Source organism: Sarcophilus harrisii, chromosome 2 (assembly GCF_902635505.1).
Source record: "Sarcophilus harrisii chromosome 2, mSarHar1.11, whole genome shotgun sequence".
NCBI classification, from domain to species: domain Eukaryota; kingdom Metazoa; phylum Chordata; class Mammalia; order Dasyuromorphia; family Dasyuridae; genus Sarcophilus; species Sarcophilus harrisii.
Window position 1 is genome coordinate 428,433,617 of NC_045427.1, and position 25,529 is coordinate 428,459,145.

The following is a 25,529-nucleotide window of genomic DNA, read 5'->3' on the forward strand; positions in this document are numbered from 1 at the left end:
ACAAACACTTACTGATAATAAATCATAATTTCATGACACATTCAGTAATGAATATGGTATAAATTTAGTTATGAATATGAACTAATATGGGGTTGTAAGCCACAGTTTTAAGAAGCTGGGGTCTGAAAAACTGTTGGGAAAATTGGAAATTAGTATGGCAGAAACCAGGCATTGACCCACACTTAATACCCTTTACCAAGATAAAGTCAAAATGTGTTCATGATTTAGACATAATGAGTGATATTATAAGCAAATTAGAAGAACAAAGGATAGTTTACCTCTCAGATCTGTGGATAAGGAAGGAATTTGTGGTCAAAGAAAAACTAGAGCATATTATTGAATATAAAGTAGATAATTTTGATTATATTGAGTTTAAAAGTTTTTATACAAACAAAACCAATGAAGACAAAATTAGAACAGAAGCAATAAACTGGAAAAAAATTTACAGTCAAGGGCAATGATAAAAGCTTCATATCTAAAATATATAGAGAATTGACTCAAATTTATAAGAATTCAAATCAATCTCCAATTGATAAATGGTCAAAGGATAAGAACAGAAAATTTTCAGATCAAGAAATTGAAACCATTTCTAGTCATATGAAAAGATGCTCTAAATCACTACTGATCAGAGAAATGCAAATTGAGACAACTCTGAGGTACCACTACATACCATTTGGAACACAAGGTTTTGCAAGGGTCAGTGTTGAAAAATTATAAATGCATATGTTTTGAAAATAAGACGCTTTATTAAAAAAAAAGAAGCCATGATATTGAGAATAAGATCAGATCCAATCTAATGTCTGAATTCTCTATCATTATTAGGATTAGAAAGAACCCAATCTCTATATTCAAGGTGTGATACTTATCGAATTGCAGTTTCACAATGAACAAAAAATGAATAGCAAAAACTTCTATTTATTTATGTCATAGCAAATATATACCAGATAATATAGAGTAAAGAATTGAGAGAGAGATAAAGTAATGAAGAGAATTCCAAATTTCACCCAAGGGAAAGTTTCCAAAGTCTCCACTATAGCAAAGTGGAGATGGAGACATGATAGAGAATTTCCACTACTCTCACATCTTTCCAGAATCTTTTTCTTCAATAACCTAATGTGGGATTGGCCTCTTCCATTTTACCTCTTGAAGGTGGAAGACAGAAATTACCAAAGATATTTGAAGACTGATGCAACTAGAAAACTGAAAAAAGGTGGTGCTTTCCTATTATAACTTCCTTCTTCTACTTCACAGAGAGCAGAGCCTTCATCTCCAAAGAGTTGAATTCCAATGAGCTTTGGGACAGGGGTTGCATATTGTTAATAGGCATATCTATTCTCTTGTTTCTTCTTGTTTAACTTTAAATCAGTTCATATAAATCTTCCACATTTTTGTGAATTCCTCATATATGTCATTTTTAGTTCATAGTAATATTGCATTAACTTTATGTAGGAAATAAGGACTAAGACAGAACATCATCTTTCAGGGGAGGAGATGAATCTTCAATGAATCAAGAGACATTCAGCCATTCCTGTTGGGAAAAAAACAGAACTAAACAGAAAATTTGATCTTCAAACATAATATTCAGGAGAAGGTTAGAAAGGTAAATAGCAAAAAAAAAAATACATATATGTATCTGTATGTATATTATTTAAACTGCTATTTATTTATTTATTTATTTAAACAGTTTTTATTATTATTGTGTAAACTGTCTATATCCATAGATGTAAAATGATATTTGTAACTCTTGAGAACTGTTTGAGAAATTTAGGGCAGTTATAGGGAGCATACATGGATGGAGGGTATGGATACAAATAAACTCTTACGTGAGGATATCAAAGAAAAAGACATTAAGAGTGGAAAGAGGTTTGTACTAGGAGAAGAAAAAGGAGGAGGTAAATGGGACAAATTAGGTCACATGAAGAGGCACCAAAGACCAATTACAATAGAGGGAAAGAAGGGAGAGTATGAACATTGTCTGAAACTTAAATCTTTTGGCTCAAAAAGGGAATAACATAATTACTCACTTGGGTATAGAAATCTTACTCTATAAGGAAATGGGAGTTGAAAGAGAAAAAAAGGGGTAAGAGAAGGGAGAAAAGGTTTTAAAGGGGAGAGCAGGAAGAGGGTCAGGTAGGTTAGAAGCAAAACACCACTAAGGATGGAGAGGGTAGAAAGAGAACAAAAATGTATACAGGAAAGAAAATAGGATGGAGGGAAATGCAGAGCTGGCAATCATTACTGTAAATATGAATGGGATGAACTCTTTCATAAAATGAAAGTAAATGGGGGGTCAAGATAGTGGAGAGGACTCACATATCTTTCTGATACTACTACCTCCTACTAACCTCACACTAATTACAAAATTCAGGCTCTGAAATAGTGCTGGACTGGCAGACTCCATGAATATTGGGAGTGCAGCAAATTACCTGAAGGAGATAATTTTGAAGAATGCTAGAAAAGGTCTGTTTTGATCAGGTGCGAGCATGGGAAGAGGCCAGGTACAGGCAGGGAGGCAGAGCAAGGAGGCCAGCACATGCTGAACAGACCCAGGGTGGGGTGCAGTCTCCACAAGGTGGAGAAGCTATTGGGGGGGGGGAAGTCTACCATAGTGCTGGCTACTCTGTCCTGGTTACAAGCCAGTAGATCAGCAGAGAAGTTATAAAATATCCAACATGAACACAAAAGGTAAAGAATGTATCCCATAGCTCTGTAGTCTCACAGGCCCTGGCCATACCCACCCAGGACCAGGAGTGATTCAACATGATCCCAGTGCAGCCGCTATCATTTTCTGGTCTGTAGAGAAAGCTGGGAACCTCCTTGCCCTAAAAGCAGATCCCAACATTTAAAAAAAATGAGTAAAAAGGCAAAACAAGCTATAATAGCTTCTATAGTGAAAGAGAAGAACAGATTTCAAACCCAGAGGAGACTGAAAGGAGGTTGTCTCCAGATGAAGCCCCAAAGGGAGATACAATGTAGCAGACTAGATCAAAAGTCAGGACTCTACAATATATTGTTTACAAAAAACACATTTAAAACAGGGAGATACATATAGAGTAAAGGTAAAAGGCTGGAGCTGAATCTATTATGCTTCAGGTGAAGTAAAAAAAAAGCAGGTGTAACCATCCTTATCTCAGATCAAGCAAAAGCAAAAATTGATCTAATTAAAAGAGATTAGGAAGGAAACTATATCTTGCTAAAGGGTAGCATAGACAATGAAGCAATATCAATATTAAACATATATGTATCAAGTGATATAGCATCTAACTTCCTAAAGGAAAAGTTAAAAGAATTGCAAGAAGAAACAGACAACAAAACTATAATAGTGGAAGATCTAAACCTTGCACTCTCAGAATTAGATAAATCAAACCACAAAACAAATAAGAAAGAAATTAAAGAGATAAATAAAATACTAGAAAAATTATGTATGATAGATATTTGGAGAAAACTGAATGGTGACAGAAAGGAGTATACTTTCTTCTCAGCAGTACATGGAACCTATTCAAAAATTGACCATATATTAGAACATAAAGACCTCAAAATTAAATGCAGGAAGGCAGAAAAGTAAATATTTTCTTTTCAGATCACGATACAATAAAAACTACATTCAACAAAAAGTTAGAGGTAAGTAGGCCAAAAAGTAATTGGAAACTAAATAATCTCATCTTAAAGAATGATTGGGTGAAACAGCAAATTATAGACACAATTAATAATTTCACTCAAGATAATGACAATAATGAGACATCATACCAAAATTTGTGGGATGCAGCCAATGCGGTAATAAAGGAAATTTTATATCTTTAGAGGCTTACTTGAATAAAATAGAGAAAGAGAAGATCAATGAATTGGGCTTGCAACTTAAAAAGCTAGAAAAAGACCAAATTAAACTCCCCCAATCAAATACTAAACTTGAAATTCTTAAATTTTAAAAGGAGAAATTAATAATATTGAAAGTAAAAAAAAAACTATTGAATTAATAAATAAAACTAAGAGTTGGTTTTATGAAAAAGCCAATAAAATATATAAACCTTTGGTAAATCTGATTAGAAAAAGGAAAGAGAAAAATCAAATTGTTAGTCTTAGAAAAGGGAAAACTTTCCACCAATGAAGAGGAAATTAGAGCAATAATAAGGAGTTACTTTGTCCAACTTTATGCCAATAAACTTGATAACCTAAGTGAAATGGATGACTACCTCCAAAAATATAGGCTTCTCAGATTAACAGAGGAGGAAGTAAATTGCTTAAATAGTTCCATTTCAGAAAAAAGAAAGAGAATAAGCCATTGATCAACTCCCTAAGAAAAAATCCCCAGGACCAGATGGATTTACATGTGAATTCTACCAAACACTTAAAGAACAATTAGCCTCAATGCTATAGAACCTATTTCAAAAAATAGGGAATGAAGGAGCCCTACCAAATTCCTTTTGTGACACAGACATGGTACTGATACTTAAACCCGGTAGGTTGAAAACAGAGAAAGAAAATTATAGACCAATCTCCCTAATGAATATTGATGCTAAAATCTTAAATAAGATATTAGCAAAAAGATTACAGAAAATCATCCCCAGGATAATATACTATGATCAAGTAGGATTTATACTAGAAATGCAGGATTGGTTCAATATTAGGAAAACTATTAGTATAATTGACCATATTAATAACCAAATAAACAAAAACCATATGATCATCTCAATAGATGCAGAAAGAGCATTTGATAAAATCCAGCATCCATTCCTATTAAAAACACTTGAGAATATAGGAATAAATGGACTTTTCCTTAAAATAATCAGTAACATCTATTTAAAACCATCAGTAAGCATCATATGTAATGGAGATAAATTGGAACAACTCCCAATAAGATCAGGAGTGAAACAAGGATCCCCACTATCACCGTTACTGTTCAATATTGTATTAGAAATGCTAGCTTTGGCAATAAGAGTTGAGAAAGAGATTAAAGGAATTAGAGTAGGTAATGAGGAAACCAAACCATCACTCTTTGCTGATGATATTTTGGTGTACTTAGAGAACCCCAGAGATTCTACTAAAAAGGTATTAGAAATAATCCACACCTTTAGCAAAGTTGCAGGTTACAAAATAAACCCACATAAGTCATCAGCATTCTTATATATCACTCACAAAATCCAACAGTTAGAGTTACAAAGAGAAATTCCATTTAAAGTAATACCAATAGTATAAAATATTTAGGAATCTATCTGCCAAGGGAAAATCTGAAACTATATGAGCAAAACTACAAAATACATACCACACAAATAAAGTCAGATCTAACCAATTGGAAAAATATTAAATGCTTTTGGATAGGGAACGCAAATATTATAAAGATGACAATACTACCTAAACTAATCAATTTATATAGTGTTATATCAATCAAACTCCCAAAAAACTATTTTAATGACTTAGAAAAAATAACAACAAAATTCATGTGGAAAAACAAAAGGTCAAGAATTTCAAGGGAATTAATGAAAAAAAAATCAAATGAAGGTGGCCTAGCTGGACCAAATCTTAAATTATCTTATAAAGCAGCGGTTACCAAAACCATTTGGTATTGGCTAAGAAACAGACTAGTTGATCAGTGGAATAAGTTAGGTTCAAAGGACAAAACAGTCAATAACTTTGATAATCTAATGTTTGACAAACCCAAAGACTTCAGCTTTTGGGATAAGAACTCACTGTTTGACAAAAATTTCTGGGAAAATTGGAAATTAGCATGGCAGAAACTAGGCATTGATGCACACTTAACACCGTACACCAAGATAAGGTCAAAATGGGTTCATGACCTAGGCATAAAGAATATTATAAATAACTTAGAAGAAAACAGGATAGTTTACCTCTCAGACCTGTAGAAGAACAAGGAATTTATGACCAAAGAGGAACTAGAGATCATTATGGATCACAAAATAGAAATTTTTGATTATTTCAAATTGAAAAGTTTTGGTACAAACAAAACTAATGCAGACAATATTAGAAGGGAAGCAATAAATTGGGAAAATATTTTTATAGTCAAAGGTTCTGATAAAGGCCTCATTTCCAAAATATATAGAGAATTGACTCTAATTTATAAGCAATCAAGCCATTCTCCAATTGATAAATTATCAAAGGATATGAACAGACAATTCTCAGATAAAGAAATTGAAACTATTTCTAGACATATGAAAAGATGTTCCAAGTTATTATTAATCAGAGAAGTGCAAATTAAGACAACTTTGAGATATCATTACACACCTGTCAGATTGGCTAGAATGACAAGAAAAGATAACACAGAATGTTGGAGGGGATGTGGGAAAACTGGGACACTGATACATTGTTGGTAGAATTGTGAATACATCCCGCATTCTGGAGACCAATTTGGAACTATGCTCAAGTTATCAAACTGTGCATACCCTTTGATCCAGCAGTGTTTACTATTGGGCTTATATCCCAAAGAGATCTTAAAGAAGGGAAAGACACCTGTATGTTCAAGAATGTTTGTGGCAGATCTCTTTGTAGTAGCCAGAAACTGGAAACTGAGTGGATGCCCCTCAATTGGAGAATGGCTGAATAAATTGTGGTACACGAATATTGTGGAATATTATTGTTGTGCAAAAAATAAACAGCAGGATGATTTCAGAAAGTCTTGGAGAGACTTACATTAACTGATGCTAAGTGAAATGAGCAGGACCTGGAGATCATTATTTACTTCAGCTACAATACTATATGATGATCAATTCTGATGGATGTGGCCCTCTTTAACAATGAGATGAACCAAATCATTTCCAATAGAGCAATAATAAACTGAACCAGCTACACCCAGCAAAAGAACTCTGGGAGATGACTATGAACCACTACATAGAATTCCTAATCCCTCTATTTTTGTCCACCTGCATTTCTGATTTCCTTCACAGGCTAATTGTACACTATTTCAAAGTTCGATTCTTTTTGTATAGCAAAATAACTGTTTAGACATGGGAACATATATTGTATTTAACTTATACTTTAACATACTTTAATATACTTTTTTAAACAAAAAGTTTTGCAATTGTCAGTGCTGAAAAATTACCCATGCATATATCTTGTAAATAAAAAGGTATAATAAAAAAAGAAAAGAAGGTACAAAGGATAAAAATTGAAAAAAAATAATTTCAAGGGAACTTGTGAAAAAAAATAAATGAAGGTGACCTAACTGTACCAGAGCTAAAACTATATTATAAAGCAATGGTCATCAAAACCATTTAGTACTGGCTAAGAAATAAACTAGTTGATCAGCGGAATAGGTTAGGTTCACAAGACAAAATAGTCAATAACTATAGCAGCCTAGTGATTGCCAAACCCAAAGACCCCAGCTTTTGGGATAAGAGTTCACTATTTGACAAAAACCACTGAGAAAATTGGAAACTTGTATGGCAGAAACTAGGCATTGACTCACATTTATACCAAGATACCAACACCATATACCAAGATAAGGTCAAAATGGGTTCATGATCTAGACATAAAGAATGATATTATAAATAAATGAGAAGAACATAGGATCATTTACCTCTCAGACTTCTGGAGGAGAAAGGAATTTGTGACCAAGAAGAACCAGAGATCATTATTGATAACAAAATAGATAATTTTGACTTTATTAAGTTAAAAAAGTTTTTGTACAAACAAAAATAATGCAAACAAGATTAGAAGGAAAGCAATAAACTGAGGAAACACGTTTACATTCAAAGGTTCTGATAAAAACCTTATTTCTAAAATATATAGAGAATTGACTCAAATTTCTAAGAAAGAAAGCCATTCTCTGGTAAATGGTCAAAGGATATGAACAAACAATTTTCAGATCAAGAAATTGAAACGATTTCTAGTCATATGAAAAAAATGCTCCAAATCACTATTGATTAGATAAATGCAAATTAAGACAACTCTGAGATACCACTACAAACCTCCCAGATTGGCTAAGATGACAGGCAAAGATAACAATGAATGTTTGAGCATTCTGGAGAGCAATTTGCAACTATGCTCAAAAAAGTTATCAAACTGTGCATACCCTGTAATCCAGCAGTATTACTACTGGATTTATGTCCCAAAGAGATCTTAAAGAAGGGAAAGGGACCCACATATGCAAAGATGTTTGTGGCAGCCCTTTTTGTAGTGACTAGAAAGTGGAAACTGAGTGGGTGCCCATCAATTGGAGAATGGCTGAATAGATTGTGGTTTATGAATGTTATTTAGTATTATTGTTCTGTATGAAATGACTGACAGGATGATTTCAGAGAGGCCTGGAGAGACTTACTTGAAGTGATGTTAAGTGAAATGAGAAGAACCAGGAGATCATTATGCATGGCCACAACAAAATTATATGGTGATCAATTCTGATGGATGTAGTTCTCTTCAACAGCAAGATGATTTAAACCAGTTCCGATTGTTCAGTAATGAAGAGAGTCAGCCACAGCCAGAGAGAGAATTATTGGAAATGAGTGTGGACCACAACATAGCATTTCCACTCTTTCTGTTAGTGTTTGCTGGCATTTTTGTTTTCGTGCTCAAGTTTTTTTTCTTTCTTTCTAGATCCTATTTTTCTTGTGCAACAAGATAACTGTATAAATATGTATACATATATTGGATTTAACATATATTTTAATATATATAACATGTATTGGAGTACCTGCCCTCTAGGGGAGAATGTGTGTGTGGGGGGGAATGAAAGGAAAAGTTGAAACAGAAGGTTTTGCAAGGGTCAGTGTTGAAAAATTACCCTTGCATATGTTTTGTAAATAAAAAGGTATAATAATAATAATAAATGAAAGCAAATAGCACACTTGAGTAAAAGCTAGAATCCTAAAATATGTTGTTTAGAAGAAACACATTGGAAACAGAGAGATACGTACAGAGTTAGGATAAAAGTCAAGCAAAGAATTTAATTTGTCTCAGCAGAAGCAAAAAAAAAAAACAAAAAAAAAACAGTGATAGCAATTCTGATCTCAGATAAAGCAAAAAAAAAAAACACATCTAATTAAAAGAGATAAGAAAGAATCCTACATCTCGTTAAATGGTACTGTGCACAGTGAAATAGTATTGATACTAAATGTTTATGCATCAAGTGATTGAGTATCCCAATTCCTAGAAGATTTAAGCTAGTTATAGAAAGAAATAAACAGCAAAACTATATTATTGGGGGACCTCAATCCTCCCTTTCAGAATTAGATAAATCTAACTACAAAATAAACAAGAAAGAAAGTAGGGCAGTTAATAGAATCCTAGAAAACATAAATATAATAGACTTCTTTTTTTTTAATATATTTTTTATTTTTTTATTTTTTTTATTTACTAGCCTTTTATTTACAGGATATATACATGGGTAACTTTACAGCATTAACAATTGCCAAACCTCTTGTTCCAATTTTTCACCTCTTACCCCCCCACCCCCTCCCCTAGATGGCAGGATGACCAGTAGATGTTAAATATATTAAAATATAAATTAGATACACAGTAAGTATACATGACCAAAATGTTATTTTGCTGTACAAAAAGAATCAGACTCTGAAATATTGTACAATTAGCTTGTGAAGGAAATCAAAAATGCAGGTGGGCATAAATATAGGGATTGGGAATTCAATGTAATGGTTTTAGTCATCTCCAGAGTTCTTTTTCTGGGCATAGCTGTTCATTCATTACTGCTCCATTAGAAATGATTTGGTTGATCTCGTTGCTGAGGATGGCCTGGTCCATCAGAACTGGTCATCATCTAGTATTGTTGTTGAAGTATATAATGATCTCCTGATCCTGCTCATTTCACTCAGCATCAGTTCGTGTAAGTCTCTCCAGGCCTTTCTGAAATTATCCTGTTAGTCATTTCTTACAGAACAGTAATATTCCATAATATTCATATACCACAATTTATTCAGCCATTCTCCAACTGATGGACATCCATTCAGTTTCCAGTTTTTAGCCACTACGAAAAAGGCTGCCACAAACATTCGTGCACATACAGGTCCCTTTCCTTCTTTATAATCTCTTTGGGATATAATCCCAGTAGTAACACTGCTGGATCAAGGGTATGCACAGTTTGATAACTTTTGAGCATAGTTCCAAACTACTCTCCAAAATGGTTGGATTCGTTCACAACTCCACCAACAATGCATCAATGTCCCAGTTTTCCTGCATCCCTCCAACAATCATCATTATTTTTCCTGTCATCTTAGCCAATCTGACAGGTGTGTAGTGGTATCTTGAGTTGTCTTAATTTGCATTTTCTGATTAATAATGACTTGGAGCATCTTTTCATATGACTAGAAATAGTTTCAATTTCTTCATCTGAGAATTGTCTGTTCATATCCTTTGACCATTTTTCAATTGAAGAATGGCTTGATTTTTTATGAATTAGAGTTAATTCTCTATATATTTTGGAAATGAGGCCTTTATCAGAATCTTTGACTGTAAAAATATTTTCCCAGTTTATTGCTTCCCTTCTAATCTTGTCTGCATTAGTTTTGTTTGTACAAAAACTTTCCAGTTTGGTATAATCAAAATTTTCTATTTTGTGATTAGTAATGATCTCTAGTTCTGCTTTGGTCATAAAGATCTTCCCCTTCCACAGGTCTGAGAGGTAAACTATCCTGTGTTCCTCTAATTTATTAATAATTTCATTCTTTATGCCTAGTCATGAACCCATTTTGACCTTATCTTGGGGTACGGTGTTAAGTGTGGATCAATGCCTAGTTTCTGCCATATTAGTTTCCAATTCTCCCAGCAATTTTTATCAAACAGTAAGTTCTTATCCCAAAAGCTGGGATCTTTGGGTTTGTCAAAGACTAGGCTGCTATATTTGTTGACTGCTTTATCCCTTGAACCTACTCTATTCCACTGATCAACTAATCTATTCCTTAGCCAATACCAAATAGTTTTGGTAACTGCTGCTCTATAATATAATTTTAGATCTGGTACAGCTAAGCCACCTTCATTTGATTTTTTTCATTAATTCCCTTGAAATTCTTGACTTTTGTTTTCCATATGAACTTTGTTGTTATTTTTTCTAGGTCATTAAAATAGTTTTTGGGAGTCTGATTGGTATAGCGCTTAAATAAATAGATTAGTTTAGGTTATTGTCATCTTTATTATATTTGCTCGCCCTATCCAAGAGCATTTAATATTTTTCCAATTGGTTAGATCAGACTTAATTTGTGTGAAAAGTGGTCTGTAATTTTGCTCATAAAGTTTCTGATTTTCCTTGCAGAAAGATTCCTAAATATTTTTATTATCAGTAGTTACTTTAAATGGAATTTCTTTGTAACTCTGACTGTTGGATTTTGTTAGTGATGTATATAAGAATGCTGATGACTTATGTGGTTTATTTTATAACCAGCAACTTTGCTAAAGTTGTGGATTATTTCTAATAATTTTTTAGCAGAATCTCTGGGGTTCTCTAAGTATACCATCATGTCATCGGCAAAGAGTGATAATTTGGTTTCCTCATTGCCTATTCTTATTCCTTTAATCTCTTTCTCAGCTCTTATTGTTATAGCTAGTGTTTCTAATACAATATTAAATAGTAACAGTGATAGTGGGCAACCTTGTTTCACTCCAGATCTTATTGGGAATGGTTGCAGTTTGTCTCCATTACATATGATGCTTACTGATGGTTTTAAATAGATGCCGCTGATTATTTTAAGGAAAAGTCCATTTATTCCTATACTCTCAAGTGTTTTTAATAGGAATGGATGTTGGATTTTATCAAATGCTTTTTCTGTATCTATTGAGATGATCATATGGTTTTTGTTAATTTGGTTATTAACATGGCCAATTATATTGATAGTTTTCCTAATATTGAACCAGCCCTCATTCCTGGTATAAATCTCTACTTGATCATAGTGTATTATCCTGGGGATAATTTTCGTAGTCTTTTGCTAATATCTTATTTAAGATTTTAGCATCAATATTCATTAGGAGATTGGTCTATAATTTTCTTTCTCTGTTTTCAGCCTACCTGGTTTAGGTATCAGTACCATATCTGTGTCATAGAAGGAATTTGGTAGGACTCCTTCATTCCCTATTTTATCAAATAATTTATATAGCATTGGGGCCAATTGTTCTTTAAATGTTTGGTAAAATTCACATGTAAATCCATCTGGTCCTGGTGATTTTTTTCTTAGGGAGTTGTTTAATTGCCTGTTCTATTTCTTTTTTCTGAAATGGGACTATTCAAGCAATTACTTCCTCCTCGTTAGTCTGGGAAGTCTATATTTTTGGAGGTAGTCATCCATTTCACTTAGTTATCAAATTTATTGGCATAAAGTTGAGCAAAATAACTCCTTATTATTTCTTAATTTCTCTTCATTGGTGGAAAGTTCTCCTTTCATTTTAAGACTACTAATTTCATTTTCCTCCTCCTTTTCTAATCAGATTTACCAAGGCTTATCTATTTTATTGGCTTTTCATAGAACCAACCTTAGTTTTATTAATTAGTTCAATAGTTTTTACTTCAATATTTTTAATTTCTCCTTTTAATTTTAGAATTTCCAATTTAGTATTTGATTGAGGTTTTAATTTGGTCTTTTTAGTTTTTTAGTTGCAAGCCCAATTCATTAATCTTTTCTTTCTCTGTTTTATTCAAGTAAGCCTCTAAGGATATAAAGTTCCCCCTTATTACCGCTTTGGCTGCATCCCACAAATTTTGGTATGATGTCTCATCATTGTCATTATCTTGAGTGAAATTATTAATTGTATCTATAATTTGCTGCTTCACCCAATCATTCTTTAAGATGAGATTGTTTAGTTTCCAATTACTTTTGGTCTATTTCCCTAATTTTTTTGTTGAATGTAGTTTTTATTGCATCATGATCTGAAAGAAAGCATTTATATTTCTGCTTTCTTGCATTTAATTTTGAGGTCTTTATGTCCTAATATATGGTCAATTTTTGGATAGGTTCCATGAACTGCTGAGAAGAAAGTATATTCCTTTCTATCTCCATTCAATTTTCTCCAAAGATCCAACATACCTAATTTTTCTAATATTCTATTTACTTCTTTAATTTCTTTCTTATTTGTTTTGTGGTTTGATTTGTCTAATTCTGAGAGTGCAAGGTTGAGATCTCCTACTATTACAGTTTTGTTGTGTATTTCTTCTTGCAACTCTCTTAACTTCTCCTTTAGGAAGTTGGAAGCCATACCACTTGGTGCATATATGTTTAATATTGATATTGCTTCGTTGTTTATGCTACCCTTTAGCAGGATGTAGTTTCCTTCCTTATCTCTTTTCATTAGATCAATTTTTACTTTTGCTTGATCTGAGATAAGGATGGCTACCCCTGCTTTTTTGACTTCACCTGAAGCATAATAGATTTTGCTCAGCCTTTTTACCTTTACTCTATATGTATCTCCCTGCTTTAAATGTGTTTTGTAAACAATATATTGTAGGGTTCTGACTTTTGATCCAGTCTGCTATCTGCCTCCTCTTTATGGGGAGTTCATCCCATTCACATTTATGGTTAGAATTACTAAATCTGTATTTCCTGCCATCCTAATAACCCCAGATTATGCTTTACTTATTCTTGCCTCCCCCAACCCTCTTTCCCCCTTTTAAACTTATGTACTCCTCTTGTAACACGATGCTTACCCTCTTTATAATCCCTCCCTCCCCTTTGAGTCTTTTCCCATTCCTTCCCTTATTACTCTTTTCTTTCCTTTCCTCTCCCCGTTTTTAATGATGCGAGAGAAATTTTTCTAAAACAAATGTCAATTATTTTTCTTTGAGCAACTCTGATGAGAGTAAGATTCACACAATGTTCTCCCTCTCTAAATTCCCTCAGATATGATAAGTTTCTTAGCCTCTTTGTGGGATGTGGTTTCCCTTTTATCCCTCCTTCCCACCTTATTCTGCCATCATCCCTTTTCCATATCTACTTCCCTTTTTTATGTTATATCAGTACAATCAAATTATACATGTATTCTTTTTGTATATCCACAACAGAAATACAATTCTCAAGAGTTATTTTTACTTTTGCTGAATCTCTTGAGTTCTATGGTTGGAGATCAAATTTTTTGTTTAGTTCTGGTTTTTTCTTCAGAAACAAATGGAATTCATTTGTTTCATTAAATGTCCATCTTCTTCCCTGGAAGAAAATGCTCAGCTTAGCTGGGTAGTTTATTCTTGGCTGCATCCCAAGTTCTTGTGCCTTTCGGAATATTATCTTCCAGGCCCTTCTTTCCTTTAATGTAGAAGCAGCCAGATCTTGGGTGATCCTTATTGTGGCACCTCGGTATTTAAATGGTTTTTTTTTTTTTTTTTGCTGCTTGTAAAATTTTTTCCTTAATCTGATAGTTCTGAAATTTTGCCACAATATTACTTGGGGTTTTTATTTTAGGGTTTCTTTCAGAAGGTGTTCGATGAATTCTTTCAATGCCTATTTACCTCGATTCCATTCATCTGGGCAGTTCTCTTTGATGATTTCTTGTAAAATTGTATCTAGGCTCTTTTTTTTTCATCATAATTTTCGGAAAGTCCAATAATCCTGAGATTATCTCTCCTAGATCTATTTTCCAAGTCTGTTGTTTTTGCAAGTAGATAATTCATGTTTATTTTCCAGTTTGTCATTTTTTTTGTTTTGCTTGACTTAATCTTGCTGTCTCAATGAATCATAGTTTCTATTTGTTCAGTTCTAATTTTAAAGAATTATTTTCTTCATTAGCTTTTTTTTACTTCTTTCTGTATATGTCAATTGAGTTTTTAAATGTATTGTTTTGGTCTGTGAATTTTTTTCCATTTCACTAATTTTTTTTTTAGTGAATTATTTTCTTTTCCAGTTCACAGATCCTACTTTCTTGAGTGTTCTTTGTCTTTCCAATTCACAGATCCTACTTCTGAGTGAATTCTTTATTTTTCAATTCACAATTTTACTTTCCTGAGATTTTTATTTTTTCCAATTCTCAAATTTTGTTTCCCTGCACTTCCTGGGAATTTTTTATCTTTTCCAATTCATATTTCAGGAAGTTGTTGCTCTCTTGTAAGACTTCTCTTTCCTTTCCCCATTTGTCTTCTAACTCTCTTTTGAGACTTTTAATGGTCTCTTCTATGAGAGCATCATGTAAAAGAGGACAGTCTGGTGTCTGTGTGCTATTAGTCTCTTCAGGTTTGCTGACCTGCTCTTTTTCTGCATAGAAGCTGTCATCGTTCTTTTCATCTTTTTATTCATGTTTTAAAGCCTTTAGGATATGCCTCCTAGGCAATGGGGTTTACCAGCTTCCTCTGCAGAACAGGAGAGATGTAAACCGCTTTCCGGCTCCGAGGTATGGGAGTGCTCTGGGTGAGAGTTTTCCCTTCCCCCAACTGGAGGTGGATTCAGCACTGGCCGAGCTATCAAAGTGCCCAGTAGGGCTGTGTAGGTTAGCGATTGCTCTAGGCTAGAGACTAAGGGGTGAAAGTGTGACTGCCCCAGGCCAGAGCCTCTTGTAGGGCTGTGGGTATTAGCAGCTGACCCCAGATCGTGGATTCTACAGGAGGTCTGCTCGGAACTCTGCCCCAATGTCTCTGCTCCAACGTCTCTACCGGATTGCAAATCGACTCTGCGAAAGCTCTATGGCTCCAAGCCAAGCCCCCCACTGCGCAGATTAGAGGCTAACCCAGGCTGTGCCCTCCTGCCGTGCAGGTTTGCAACTGCACCAAGGAAAAGCCCTGTACTGTGGGTTGGGGCTGCGAGCTTGTGCTGAGATCTGTGCTCTCACTTTCGGTTTGAGGCTCTCCTCAGAACCTAATTTCTCCCCTAGTCTATGCTGATTTCCCCCCTAGCCCCAGAACAAACCTTTTTTGGCGAGACTGCAGATTTTCTTTGGCTGGTGAGTTGTTATACTTCTTTTCTTTACGAATTGTAGCAGTCAAGACTATTTTTGAGGCTCGATATAATATTGATAAAGAGGGTAAAAGAAGAGCATAGAAAATTGCGTGTGCCTTCTCCACCATCTTGGCTCCACCCCCCATTACTATGTGTTACTGACAAAGTGCAGCCACAAGAAATAAAAAGAGAAATTCCTCTTAAAATAACTGTACATAAAATAAAATAACTGGGTATCTACCTGCCAAGAAAAATCCAGGAACTATATAAATATAATTAAAAACCACTTCTCACACAAATAAAATCTGATCTAAACAATTGAAAAAAATATCAGTTGCTCATGGGTAGGTTGAGATAATATATTAAAAATGACAATTCTATCTAAATTGGTCTACTGGTTTAGTACCATGAATCAAAGTGCTAAAATATTATTTGATAGAGCAAAAAATACAAAATTCATCTGGAAGAACAGAAATACATGAATATCAAAGGAATTAATGGAAAAAAATTTACAAAAGACTGTGGCCTAGTAGTACCAGACTTAAAACTATATTAAAAAGCAGCAGTCATTAAAACCATTTGGTAGTGGATAAGAAATAGAGTGGTAGATCAGTGGAATAGATTAGATACACATGACACAATAATCAAGGTCTATGGCAATCTAATATTTGATAAACACCCAAACTCCAGATTCTGAAATGAGAATTCGGTATAAGACAAATATTGCTGGAGATAATGGAAAATGATATGTCAGAAACTCAGCATAGACTTACACCTCACACCCCATACCAAAATAAGGTCAAAATAGATACATGATTTGGGCATAAAGGATGATGTCATAAACAAATTAGGAGAAAAAGGGATAATTTACGTATCAGATCTTTAGAGAAGGGAGGGATTTATGACCAAAGAACTAGAGTATATTATGAAAAACAAAATGGACAACTTTGATTACACTAATTTTGAAAGTTTTTGCACAAACAAAACAAAAGAGAAACAAGATTAAAAAAGAAGTACAAAGCTGGAAAAAAATTTACAGCCAGTGTTTCTGATAAAGGCCTCATTACTAAAATGCTTAAACAATAGTATCAAATTTATAAGAATACAAGTCATTCCCCAATTGATACCTGGTCAAAGGACACGAGTAGATAATTTTCAGATGAGGAAATTAAAGCCATGCATAATTATAGAAAAAAATTCTCTAAATCACTATTGATTAGAAAAATGCAAATTAAAACAACTCTGAGGTACCACTTTACATCTCTCAGATTGGCTAAGATGATGACAGGAAAAGGTAGTGATAAATGCTGATGAAAATATGGAAAAACTGGGACACTAATGCATTGATTGTGGAGTTGTGAAATGATACAACTGTTCTGGAGAACAATTTGGAACTATGCCCAAAGGGCTATAAAACTGTGCATACTCTTTGACCCACCAGTGCCACTACTGCGTCTGTATTCCAAGGAAATCATAAAGGAGGGAAAAGAACCCAAATGTGTGAAAATATTTGCAGCAGCTCTTTTTTGTGGTAGCAAAAAAATTGGAAAATGAGTAAATACCCATCAATGGGGGATAGTTGAATAAATTATGATATAGGAAAGTAATGGAATATTATTGTTCTATAAAAAATGATGAACAAGCCCATTTTAGAATGTCTTGAAAAGATTTACATAAACTGATGATGAACAAAACAATAGAACCAGGAATACAATGTACACAGTAACAGCATGATTGTGTGAGGATCAACTAAGAAAGATTTTGTTCTTCTCAATGATTCAATGATCCAAGGTAACTCAAATAAACTTTGGGTAGAAAATGCCACCTGCATCCAGAGGGAGAACTATGGAGACTGAATGTAAATCAATACATGCTATATTCACTTTTTTTCTTTTATTTTTTTCTCTTTTTGTTTTTCTCTTTTGTTCTGATTTTTCTATTCTGACATGATTCATAAAGAAATGTGTACATTAAAAAATGTTATATATGTGTAATTAGAAAAAAAAGAATTAAAAAGGGGAAATAAATAAATTTAAAATAGATGAATGGGGAAACTACATCTTGTTAAAAGATATCTCAATAATGGGATTATAAAATACAGACAGTTGAATTACTATAAAAAAGTGTGGACCACTGAATTACTTTGTTTCCATAATATCAAACAGAAATTCAGCATGATCAGATCTTTTCACAGCTCCACAAAAAGGGCATCAATATTTCTGTCTTCAAACTGACTCTCAAATATTGACTTAGACTATCATGATTTCATTAGAATTTGGACTCCACACAGTTCTGATAGATGAACTTTTTTGCCCATTCTAATCAGGTATCAAGCCTCCATATCATCTCCTGCAGCCTTCTCATTATACCCCCCCTTTTGTGTTGTTCCCCACATTTGAATGTAAACTCTATTACTAAAAGGATTATCTCATCTCTCTACATCTACAACACTAAGCACACAGATTAAAAAGTGATTTATCTTTGTATTGACTCTTTGCATTTTTTGTCATTTTTTTCAAATTCACATGGTATGATGGGAAATAATTATTTTAATTTATATTTCTCTTATTATTAGTGCTTGTGAAAATATTTTCATATATAGTTTCATTTATAGTATTTGTGTTTGTGTGTGTATATGAACTGTTCATATCCTTTGACAGTTTATTTTTGGGGAGTTGGTCCTTCTGTTAATTCCTTATATATTTTTGACAATAGATATTAAAGTTATTGTTTGATACAGAATTCCCTATTCCATGTTGATATGTTTTAACAAATGTATCTTCATTCAGTTTTCAATACAAAATATTATTATTTTATGACAGAAAATTATTCATTTTATTCTTTTGCAATAACCTTTATTTTTTTGCATAAAATCACTCCATTAATGTACAGTTGTAAGATATTTTATTTGCCCTTTTAATTTTGTTACTGGTGTGAACTTTTGTATTTTTAATGAATTCAATTCAGCCTTTTCATGATATATGGTATAAGATTTATATGTAAGACCAATTCCTGCCAACATGATTTCCAGTTTTCTCAGAAATTCTTGCCAACAAGGGAATCTATTTCTAGTAACATAGGTTGTTAGGTTTATCAACCATTGAACGTATCAAACATGTTGTTGATTGTTTTTGTTTCTTGTTTATCTGTTCCATTAATCTACTGGTTCTTTGCTTTTAATCAGTACCAAAAATTGTGGGTGATTATTATTTTGTAATATATTTCCAAGTCTGGTAATGTTATCCCTTCTTCATTCATTCATATTTCTTTCCTCATTTCCTTTGATATTTAAAGATTTTTTTTCTTTCTATGAATTTTGCACTTGTTTTGTCTCTTTCTGTATCATATTCTGCTCAGAAATTTGGTTGGCTAGTTTGAGTAGCATTGTTATTGATTATACTGTCATGAAATAACCATAAGAATAAATATCTCTCAAATTTTAAGCCTAATTTCTGCAAAAATGATTTCCTGAAATTCTTGCCAAAAAGAGATTCCTTTCACTTACATATACTGTTAGATTTATCAAAAGTTGGACTTATTAAACATATTACTGCTTATTTTTGTTTCTTGCTTATTTAGCCTTTGATAGGTCTACTTTTTAATTTTTAATCAGTACCAAAGAGTTTTGATTATTATTGCTTTGTATTACATTTCATAGTTTGGTGGTGCTATTGCTTCTTCATTCATTTATTCTTTTTGCTTCTTTCTTTTTACTTTTACGCCTATTAATTTTTTTCAGTTCTACTTATGTAAATCTTTTATTTTTTTCAATAGGTTAACTCTCAGATATTTATAAATTTGTAGATTTTGAATAGAATTTCTCAAAATATTGGATTTTTTTGTTTTTTTAGTACTATGTAGAAAAATTGATAATTTGATAGATTGGAGCTATATCTTTTTACATTTTTATAGCAATTAATCATCTCAAATTCATTTCATTGTTGATTCTCAGAGGTTTTCTAAGTATATCAGCAAGTAATTTTCGTTTTAACAAGCAATTTGTGGGACAAGTATGGCTTCTCTTTGCTGATTTTTTGTCTTTGATTTTTAAAGTTATTGTTAAACAAAGCATTTATAGAATTATGACAAATGATAGCTGGAAGAGGGGATATACTTTCCTCCAAGATGTATTTGGAAATCTAGGTAGGAGGTGATTGTTAGGTGATGTCTAGCCTAAGCATGTGAAGCAGAGTGGGTGAATAACAATAATTTGTTCTAACAGACATAAAGGTGGCTTAGAAGATGCTTTAGAGCACTTAGAATTTGCTCAGACAATGAGAATTACAAGGTCATCCACTGTGTCCTATGCCATTGCCAGTCATCTTGATTTTTGTCATGCCACTGGACTTTAATGATTGGAAGAAAAGGTAAAGCTTATGATTTTGTGTAATTCTGCTTCATTTCAATCCAAATCATGAATGAATTAAGATGTCATCCTGTGATGTCATTAGTCCTCTTGGAAAATGAAGGATGAACATCTTTTGGGAATAGAGTGTTTTTTTTTTTTCATTGCAAACAATGTGATTTATAGATCTTGAATATATGTATTTTATCATATTAAAGAAGGAAACCTTTATTCCTGTGCTTTTAAAAATCTTTTTTAAAAACACAAATGTGAAAACATACACTTTCTTTACAAAATACCAGAGACTGAATCAATGGATAAAAGTTAGAGGAAAGTACTTTTACATGGACTAGTAGAAAGCACACTTTATTTGGAATCAGAGATCCTGAGTTTGAATGAATTCTGGCTCTTTTACTTATGGTTATGCAACTTTGGGCAATTTACTTAATGATCTTCAGACAATTATATCATTTATGAAATATGAGGTTTGGATTAAATGTTCTTTCCAGAACTAATCCCTATGATTTGAAGTAGACTTAAAAGGTTAAGGTGTGTTTTGAGTTGAATAATATTGTCAGTGTAGTAATTTAGGGAAAAGGAATCCAGAAAACATCAAACATCCATCAGAAAACTACCAAGTGTAGAAGTGTGTTGCTTCCCACATCTGACCTCATTGCTCTTAAATGGAAATAAAGTACAGTCTTCTAAAAAGGGAAGTTTTTCCTCTGGTCTATTTGAATGCTGAGGTCCAGAATCTATTCTCTAGAGATTATTGTCTTCTTTTGCTGCTATTCTCTTCCCCACTCTTGCCCTCATTCTCTAGACTAGAAAGTCAAAACTGAAAAACAAATCTAGGAGATGATCTGGTTTAACCCATTAATGGGTAGGAATCTACTCAACATCACTCTTACCAAAGATCAATTAGCCTCCACTGCAAAGCTTTTTGGAGAACCTCTCCCTTTGCCCCCAGGATAATTCGTTTCACTTTTGTGTAGTACCAATTGTGAGGAACTGTTTTCCTTACATACATTTGAAAATCTGCCATTCTGTAACTGGGCCCAAAAGAGAAATCACTGTCAGTCTATGACTATCTTTATTTCTGTCTTTGTTTCTATTTCTCCATCTCTATCTTGGTCTTTCTGTGTCTTTGTGTGTCTCTCTATCCATATTGAGTCTTGGAAAATTGGAGCCCTTCTCAATAAAGGATCAGTGGGGCAGGAGTCTGTGGATGAAAGCTCTAATTCCAATCTCCCTTTCTTAGCTTGAAACACAGTCTTAAAGTTGAAATAAATCTGAGTTGGTTGCTAAAGCATCTATATATAAATCTGCTCCATGTAACATGAACCGAACAGGGGCCTTGGGCAGGCTTGCAGGGCCATATGAACCAGGCACTCTCAGTAACATTAGAAAAAGTATCGTTAACCTTCAGGTGCAGTATAAATAGAGTTCCATCGCTCTCCTTGGTCATGATTACTGTCATGATTACGTGGGGTTGCTATTTTGGGCCCAAATGGCAGAAATGCCTCTTATTTAGCCAAGAAACAGCATTGTAGGATGCCAATAAATTCTGAGGGAAATTACATTTTAAAGAGGAGAAGTTTGACATACATCTGGCTATGAAGTGGAGCTGAACATATGGCCGCCTGGTAGGTAGGAAGCCGTTGAAATGCGATAGGTAGAGCTGAGAAGTGCCCCTGTGGTGCTTCAGGGCGCTTAGGGAGAGCTCATGTGGCGAATCCCCCTCCTCTTCCAGCAGAATGTAGAGTTCGTGCTGAGCAAGAGACATTTAATTTAAAACTGGCCTTCTTTTCTGACCTCCTCTTGGCATCCTCTGCATGGATGTCGGGGTGCTAAATGTGACCGTAATATACAGAGGGAGACTCCAGAGCCCAACACAAGCTTATCTTAACCACAATTCTGCCAACTCTATGAACATATAAGCTCAAAAGCATAGAATCTTTTAGCTGGGGGAAAAATGAGGAAAGGACAAAAGCCAGTTGAAGAGAAGAAATGAACATCATTCAGCCAGGAACTGTGACTTAATAGGACAATCACCCTTTTGGATGGGTGGTGATACTTGAAGGAAACTGTTGCAGTAAGATAAGGGCAAGTTCCTAAGAAAACTAAAGGCTAGTGGATTTAGAGGTTCCCCAATATTGTACTCAGACTCAAGCTCCAGTTTTCTAGGCTTTTTCTTTTCTTGGACCATGTCCTACATGACTTTGTTCTGTTTCTCAATGGGCAGGGCAATGAAATTCTAGTCTAAGAAGAGGCAGGTTAATAGAACAAAGGCCACAAGAACACAACCTGTGAAACTCTTAGTACAGAAAATTCCCCCAATTAGTGAAGATTGATGTCTTTTCTGTCCAAAAGAGTAATCTGGGGCAAAGTTTCTTGAACTGTGGGATGCAACCAAATATAGGGTCATGTAACTGAAGGGGTCATAAAATATGATTTATTATCAGTAAATATTTGATTTGCATGTCTATTTTATATACCTATATACCCAGAGTCTAGTTAAAATTTCTTGGGTGAAAAGGAGTCATGAGCAGAAAAAGTTTAAGGAGCACTGATCTAGAGAATTTACAAGTTAATTGACTTGAGGATCATGACCAGAAGGTCTTGAACTCTGGACTACCTGATTCTGAGACTGACTCTCTATCAACTGTACCACACTGTCTTTGACAAATAAGCTGTGTATTTTATTTGTTCACTGCAGCTCCCATTTCAGTATTATGAATAGATCTAAGAACAAGGATAATGAATTAAAGAGAGAACACACAGAGACTTCTCTTCCTTGATCTGATCTTTGTTTCTTTGTCTCATTTTTGTCTGTCTCCTCTTAACAAAAAAAAATATTCAGTGATTTATACAATCATAGATTTTAGACCTACAAGCAAGGTTTAAAGATCATCTAAATCTGGGAACATGCTGGGGCCTGCTCCAACAAGCTCTCAGGAGCTTATTGTTAAATTTTTAGTGTGAGCATTTATACTTTGGAAATGTGTAAATTCTAAAAATTAGAGCTTTATTTATTACTTTGTTTATAGCCTGACAAGAAAGTAATGGAGGAAATATTGATGCAGAATGAACTGAAAAGTTTGTCACATACACTTTTTTTGGAAATCTGGTTGTTAAACACTTCCCAGAACAATGCTGTATAAATCTTATTTTATATATGAGAAAAGTGGAAACCACAGAGTTTTGTGATATGTTCCAACTCCCACAAGTAGTATATAGCAGAACTGGAATTCACTTAGTCATTAAGTATTCAGAAATTATGAAGCAGAAACTATTCTGGGCATTGGGGACTCAAAGGCAAAAATGAAAAAGATCCTGTCTGTCCTCAAGGACATTTCTTTAAGTATGCTCCTGGTTTCTCTAAAACTGCCTTTTATGTCATACAAGATGCTCCTCTATGATATTTCTGATTTCTACCTCCTAAAATCTCTTCTAGAGCACCCTCAGTTACAAGGAATATGCAAATTTTCTTTTCCATTGCTAGACAGCTCTAAGTGTGGTAAAGTTTCTTCTGATGATCAACTGAAGATTAGTTCCCAGTCAATTCCACTTATTGATCCTGATTCTGATTTATGCGGCCATATAAAATGTTTGCTTCCTCATTCATGTCAAGCCTTCAGATTTTTATTTTTTTAGCTTTTTATTTTCAAAATACATGCATAGATAGTTTTTTCAATTCTCCACTGCAAAACCCCATGTTCCATATTTCTTTCTTCCTCCCTTCCCCATCCTCTCCCCTAGACAGCAAGCAATCCAATATATGTCAAACACATGCAATTATCCTATACATTTTCCCACGATCGTCATATTATCATGGTGCACAGGAAAAAAATCAAATAAAAAAGGGAAAAAAAGGAGAAAGAAAACAAAATCCGAGCAAACAATAATAAAATGTAAAAATACTGTGCTGTGATCCACACTCAGTTCTCATAGTCTTCTCTCTGGGTGCAGATGGCTCTCTTCATCATAAGGCAATTAGAATTGGCCTAAATCACCTCACTGTTGAAAAGAACCAAGTCCATCAGAACTGATCGTCAAATAATCTTCTTGTTGGTGTGAACAATGTTCTCTTGGTTCTATTCACTTCACTTGCCATCAGTTCATAGAAGTCTCTTCAGGCCTTTCAAACCTTCAGATTTTTAAAAGCATCAATCATAATCTTTTCTTCTGCAGGTTAAACTCTTCTAGTAATAATGTAATTTGATTACATTTAGTGAAATAATGTACCTATCTGTTAAGTACCTCCTGGGTGCTCTTTGTCCAAAATCATAGAAGAAGGACTGAAGGAAAGAAGGAAGGGACAGAGGGAGAAAGAAAAGAAAAAAGGAGGAAGAAGGGAAGGGAAGGGAGGGAGGGAGAGAAGATGGAAGAAAGAAAGGAAGGAGGGAAGGACAGAAAGAATGAATGAAGAAAAGAAGGAAGGAAAGAATTGAAGGAAGGACAGAAAAAATGAAGGACTGAAGGGAAATCATTTTTTTTATCACTTGGGGAGCTTGATAATGACTTTTTAAATCACACACACAAAATACAATTAGGTCTGTTTGCTTTTGTTATATGAATACTCTAGTTTCTATTTGTTATCTTCTTCATACATTTTATAATGCAATCTAGCAAATAGCAATGATAAATATGCTGTCTTTTCCTCCTCTTCCCCTCCCTACAATAAATGTTCAAGCAATTCTTAAGTAATTCTGCCTATCGGCATTGTTCTTATGACAAGTTCTTAGAGACTGTAAAAGGAATTAGCAGTCCCACTGGGTTTTGTCTACACTTGGAGTATCTGTGGCCTCAGAGATGTTTTATTTCCAAAGGGGCCTAAGAATTTGGATGTTAGAGCTGTCTCTCTCCCAGAAACCAGTTTGGGAGGCTCAGTTCCTCAGTTTCACATTTAATGAAACCTTCTTTGCATCACCCCAGTATTAGCCTTTACCCCTACTGCCAATTACTTAAAGAGATGTTTGAATTACAAAAGCCACATTTCTATATAGGTTTCATCTCTTGAATTTTTTCAAAATTAAAAATTCCCCTTAGTCATTTGAGGATCTCATTTGTTTTTGGAATCTGCTTCTTTCTCTGTGCATTTGCCAAGTCTTCCTTGCTGACTCTTTCAAAGGGCCCCAGCATCCTGGTTTGGTCCCAGTTCTTGTTTCTTGGATTAGAGTCATCAATGGTTTTAAGCAATCAGGTATGGGGGTCAGCTCAGGGAGCACCATGTGAAGTGGATTAAGAGTGGCAATGAGATAGACAATTTGGCTTTAAAAGCCACCTACTCTTATAGCAGTCACACAGGTATTATAAGATTTTTGGCTGGATTACTTAGACTATATCTGACTATTCTCTACATTATTCTACGTGTACAAAAG